This window comes from Bolinopsis microptera, chromosome 13, assembly GCF_026151205.1.
Source record: "Bolinopsis microptera isolate Bmic1 chromosome 13, MBARI_Bmic_1.0, whole genome shotgun sequence".
Taxonomy (NCBI): Eukaryota; Metazoa; Ctenophora; class Tentaculata; order Lobata; family Bolinopsidae; genus Bolinopsis; species Bolinopsis microptera.
In genome coordinates this window covers 10432868-10439310 of record NC_087084.1, presented here as the reverse complement: position 1 = coordinate 10439310, position 6443 = coordinate 10432868, and positions in this window count along the sequence as shown.

The following is a 6443-nucleotide window of genomic DNA, read 5'->3' as shown; positions in this document are numbered from 1 at the left end:
AAAGCTCTCGCTTATCAGCTCTCTATTGCTCGGTTTTTACTCTAATTGATAAATCAGTGTCTCACACCGTCACTCCATGACTTAATCTCCGTCAGTTCCTCATATTCAAATATTCGGACAGTCAATTCAACACTCTCTTCACAGAAAAGTAGTCCTAATTTCTTTCATCATAGAAAATACCATGCCCCGGCACCCCTCAAATTTCAAAAAAACCCCTTCAAAACGTTCCAAGTTTTCAAATTAATACACCGCTCTAATTCCCTACAAGTGACGTCACCACTCTTCGAATAACCTCTCCTCAACCTCCAATGCTAGCATCACCCGGGTCTTATTTATATAATATCTCTTCCTCTATCTCTTCCTCTATCTCTTTCTCTATCTCTTCCTCTATCTCTTCCTCTATCTCTTCCTCTATCTCTTCCTCTATCTCTTTCATGATATCACAATACGTAGCGCTACTAAAAGAAAACAAGTCTGACACACTACAGAACGGTTCAGCAGGCAGCCACTCCCACTGAGGCTCTGGTGGCTGAAAGTATGTCAAGTCTGCCGTCTTAAAACTTAGAATAAGACCCGGTTATCCATGAATCAACTCATCAAAACACTCTCTCGAACCAATCCCTCAATGGACGGACATATACTCCTCAAAATAACCCCTCCTAACCTGTGCCTCTCCGGAATCTAACCCCCTGTCCCCTCCATGATGAAAGAAACCCCAAAAATACCATTTAAACTCTTACACTTCACCGAGCATTCCTTTACAGCTTTACTGCTCTTGCACTGCACTAGTCTAACAATGGTAACTGACAACACTGTATAATATTACGTTTACGTACATATTTACAAATACTCCTGACCTCTGTCGACTCACTCTCACACACTAAATAATCTCCATTACCTTAATTAAAATACAAAACAAACTATCCTATAATAAAATAGGATCCTACCGTTCGCGCCACTTGTAAGCAGTGGACACTTGCTTCCCGGTTCGAAGTTTATTTGCATTTAATTAAGGGTTTGGACAATGGAAACGAGCGTGATAATAAAGGGTAAACAAAGTTAAACTATGAAACAATACAATGAATAATTCGACCACCTCTACTTCAAATCCTAATTAACCAGACTCGTATCGCCCATAAACGCTCAGCGATCTAGTGCTGCAACATAAAACACGGATAGCACGGTCAACTCGCCTTGACCGTGCCTAATCTAGGTGCCCTGAAATAACCACTGTCGATTCTAAACCTCTAACGACACGTTCCATCCGTGCTCACCAGGCCCCAACCATAACTGGTCCTGGTCCCTTACACTAGTCTGGTATCAATGAAACTAATAAATCAATGAAACTAATAAATCAATGTTTTAGCTCATTTTACAAAGTCAAATATTTAAAACAATTAAAATTGTATAGTGCTCAATTTGTAAATGACTAGTTTATCTTTGCTATTGGAAGTTTGTCAAGGACTGGCAGCTAGCGGGGCAAGGAATGCACGGGCTTAGGGGCTTTTGTGCACACCAGAACACTAGCTCGGTAGATTTTTGGAAACTAGAAGGACTGAAAACTAAAATTGTTTTTGATGGAGGCTGAGGCATGTTTTTGAGAGGGACGGTATAATAGCTTGTGGTAACAACTGGCCTTTACTTTAATAGGATGAAGTTTTAGTTTTAGGACAGGAAGAAGTCATTAAGAAGATTTGCTCTTTGTTTACAAGGCAGAATATAAGCAATGTTGGTTATAATATGTATCAATATCTAGATCTTCGTTTATCAATTTTCACTAAATGGGTTTAAAATTTTAATAGGGAGGGAAATTCATCAACTTTATTAAGTACCTATCAAAAATAAATCTTATATCAATGTAATATATTAAAAATCATAATCCTAAGTCTAATAATAAATCTGTTAAAAACACTTTCTCACTACACTGCGCTCACACACGTTAGTAAGACAAAGGAAAATGCACACCCAGCTAATTTTCAATTTCAAGATAATCATTTTGGATGTGTGGACCCTAGGCCTAGGGTAGACTTAATGTCAAAATTTAGATTAGAGCATTCGAAATCTTTGTTTGTCCAATCAAGATCAGCATGGTTATGCTGGTTGACGAGCAGTGATTGCTTCATCCTAGACTTCAGGCAGGCCACACTTAGACAGTAGTCACGTATACCAAGCTTAGGCACAATTACGTTCCAAATACGAGTCGTTCTGCTATTGAAGTTGTCAGGGGGGTCTGCTTGGCTTAGTATAAGGGTGGGTTTCCTACTTGAGCAGGTGAAATTTTCATGGAGGGAAATCGGAGCACGGAATTTCATGATTTTATAGAGCTCAAGGAAACAATGGTAAGTGTACAGGTTTTGGACGGCAAGTATTCCGTGTTCCTTGAACAAAGGTTTCGTGTGCTCTTTCAAGAAAAATTTTTTGTTCAGATTTTGGTTGCCAAACGGTCGAGCACGAGCACAGGTCTTAAATTTATCTAGGTATGCCTCCCTGTCGCCAAACAGTACCCTGAGACAATATTTTTGTGCTTTGAATACAGAACTTATACGAGTTTTGGCTGCCCCACCCCAAACCGTGATACAATAGGAGAGGTGTGATTCAAATAGAGTGTAATACAACTGGCGGTGTAAGAAATCTGGGAGGGAGCAGCGTAGGCGGCAGAGAGTTGATGTTGCATGGCTGAGAGAACGCCTAAGTGATTTTATATGTTCTTCCCAGGTTAGCTTTTCATCGATGACGACTCCCAGAAACTTAGCAGATGCAACTTGTTTTATTGGAAAGTTATCAATGGTTAGAGTATATTCAGAATTATTGTCAGTCTGGGAGGACGATGCTGGTTTAAAGTGAATGAAACAGCATTTAGACAAGTTGACATGGAGTTTGTTTGCTCGCATGTAGGAATATAAACTAGTTAAAAGAGAATTACCACGCATATATGCCTCCTTTTTAGATTTCCCAGTCACAAATATATTGGTGTCATCAGCGAAGGTGACAAATGATCCCAAACTGGAGCTGTTGGCGATATCATTAATATATAGGAGAAATAAGAGAGGTCCAAGAATCGAACCCTGAGGGACTCCAAACTGTATTTTCAAGGCGTCAGATTTCTCACCAACAACTTCAGTATATTGTGATCTATTTGTTAAGTAACTTTTTATAAGATCATTTGCCACCCCACGTATCCCATAGCCCTGTAATTTGACAAGTAATGTACCATGATCTATTGTATCAAAAGCTTTGCTAAGGTCTATGAATATGCCTAAGACATGATGCTTAAGTTTTAGAGATTCAGTTATAAGGTTTACTGAGTGATTAACTGCATGTGAAGTAGAGTGTGACTGCCTGAAGCCAAATTGTGTTTTAGATATTATCAACCATGACCCTCTATCGAATAGGGTGAGAATGCAAACAAGGGGTATAATAAAGGTGCCCAAGGTACTTAACTGAACAATGAATAATCGAATATTTGCTCAACCAACGCTTAGTCACTTAGACTCATATTGCCTCAAATGCTGTGCACCAAATTCCTAATTGCTCCGATTCATACTGCCTCAAATAGTACGCAACCTACTTCCTGCCGTTAATCCTACTCTTAATCTAGCTTTACCTATCTGAGTCAACCATTGCTGACTCTCGCTCTGCCAGAGCCCAGTGTTGTCAAGACATCCCCTGGTGTCGGCCACAACCAAGCCTGATAATAGTAACTACGTAATGCTCCACTATTCTACGGCCGCCAATCTTATACTTACCACTATAACCATCTACCTAACCAAACGACCTAACCTTAACCGGTTCTAGCTCCTACTCTTAGTCTAGCTTTACCTATCTAAGTCAACCATTGCTGACTCCCGCTCTGCCAGAGCCCAGTGTTGTCAAGACATCCCCTGGTGTCGGCCACAACCAAGCCTGATAACAGTAATTACGTAATGCTCCACTATTCTACGGCCGCCAATCTTATACTTACCACTATAACCATCTACCTAACTAAACGACCTAACCTTAACAGGTTCTAGCTACAGAACCTGCCCGGTATCAAAATGACCCCCCTCTCGATCGGGTAAACTGGCACTCTCTACCTCAAAAGGCTAATCGTATTTTCCTCTCGCCCCTGATAGTCTAAACAATCCTTCATTTCCCTGGAATCTCAAACTATCCTGTCGATAGCCGCAACATTGTAACACTAGTATTCTGTAAACATTCCATAATTCAACCTCGTACTGACCCAAACATATGTTAAACTGACCTCTCTGCACTTAAACTGCAATAACTGTCGTATACTAATATATGCCCAAAATACTACCGTCACATACTGGACCCCACGACCGCCTTATTATAATCATTACACTATCTACATATTACACAATATTACCCTAAATTCATCTCAATTAATCACTGCTTACACATTTCCATGGCACGAATATAATTCAGACAAAAATCTCAATAAATAAAAACAAATACAAAATAAATCCAATGATATGCATAATTAATTTAATTGACGATGTTAATTCTTTTTATAGTATTAAACAATCACCATTGTTGAATTTGTTCGTGTATATTGTATGAATGATGAATAATTTTCCAAATACATCAAAGCTTGCAGACGAATGTTACTCGTCAAAATTTCTTCGAAGTAGCGCGCGCCGAGTTAGTCCATTAACAAAAGCCAAAAATTTGTGTACTGAGTGGATTGCTATAAAATCATAAGCAAATGCTTTAAAAAAAATTGAGCTATAATGTGCAACAAGTTGACCTGCATAATGTTTATTTGAAATATTGAAAATAGCGACAAATTTACGGGAATTAACACTAAAATGGGCTCATCCCAGCCTAATTATTGGTTAGGGGTATATGGTCAAAGTTAGGTTTCGGGTTACGGTTAGAGTTATAGGGTTAGCGGTTAGGATTAGGGTTAGACAATCAAAGTAACGGGTGTTATTTGAAGTGGGATAATATATAATTGATGTTTTCTTGAAATTGTTGTTTTCTTGATAAATCGACATGGGCTCGCTACACGCTATAGTGCCGCCCAACATTTACATCGTTGTTCAATTTATTTGGCCACGACTAATAATGTGTAACGGATCTGGCACAATATTGACTATTTTCATTAGACTTCTGTGCATGACTATTATTTCGTTCTATTCTGAATTTGTACGGATTATAACCATTATCTAGTTTGGCTTTGGAGAAAAACTGCGCTCTGCCAATTGCATCACATCATTTGATTTAATGTATTATTTTATACTATCATGTTGCGTTTGTCTAACACAGGTGTTCCGTGTTGGAATCGCGAAACCTGTCAGTACAGACAATAACAAGATCACAATGAGAAGATCTCTTGATTTAACTGAAAATTTCCCTAAAAAGTAAAGTGTCTGATGTGTACTTTTTGTTACTGCACATTTTATAAGCAGTTTCTCTTGTGACCAGAGTTTAAGGATTATTTATATACTGAAGGGTATCCTTATAAAATGCGGAATATGTTGATATGGCCCTTTTTCATTTAACCCTCCATTATAGTTTGCTTAATCAGGGTCTCATTAAACTATATAAAAAAATAAGTATAAAGAATAAGGAAAAGGAACGGGAATGAAGCCAATACCAGAAGTGAAACCCCACCAAAGAATAATTGATCCTTAGGTAGACCTGGTGAAATAAAGTAACTGAACTGTAAGTTTAAGAAAAGACGGAAGGAATAAAGGAGAGAGGAAATAATGTTATGTGAACATCATCAGCAGATGACTTGGCACACCGGTTTCGGGGGTTTAATACCTGTACCGGTTTAATGTGCCAAGACCCCCTAGCAATCACTCGTCAGTGATCACCTGTTCACGTTAAATGTGATGTCAAGGATGTCGCTGACATCAAGTATACTGTATTTGTACAGAATACTAGGTCGGTCTTTCAGAAGCTTTCTGAATTTACTCTTCAGGAGTCTGTCATTATAACATCTTGAAAGAAGTGTCCTATAAAGGGTGTTGGTAGAACACAGAAAAGAATCAAGGTCAGAGATAATGGAAGAGTAACGAAGGACCTGACCGTAAAAAACATTATAACCAACAGAAGAGGAAATATTACTGTTAGGAAAGGTGCACATGACCACAGGAAAGTTGAAGTCATCAAGTTTGTTGTAAAGCTTGGTGGCGACGTGTCCGGAGTTATTCATCGAGATGTTGATGTCGAGATAGTTTACGGACTTATTGTCGTCACCACTCCTCTCCATAAGCAGGTCAGGTGGATAAATGGACCTGATTAGGTTAGAGAAATGCAAATAGTTCATGGTGTTGAGGTCGTCGACATATCTGCAGTTTCTTGAGAGGAGCTTAGCGAGACCGAACTTCTTTTCTTTGATTAGGCGTGTCATGTAGTTGAATTCACACTTCCCTAGCGAAAGATCAGCGAACTGGCTACTAGAATTCCCTCCCATGGGAATGCCTTTCGTTTGT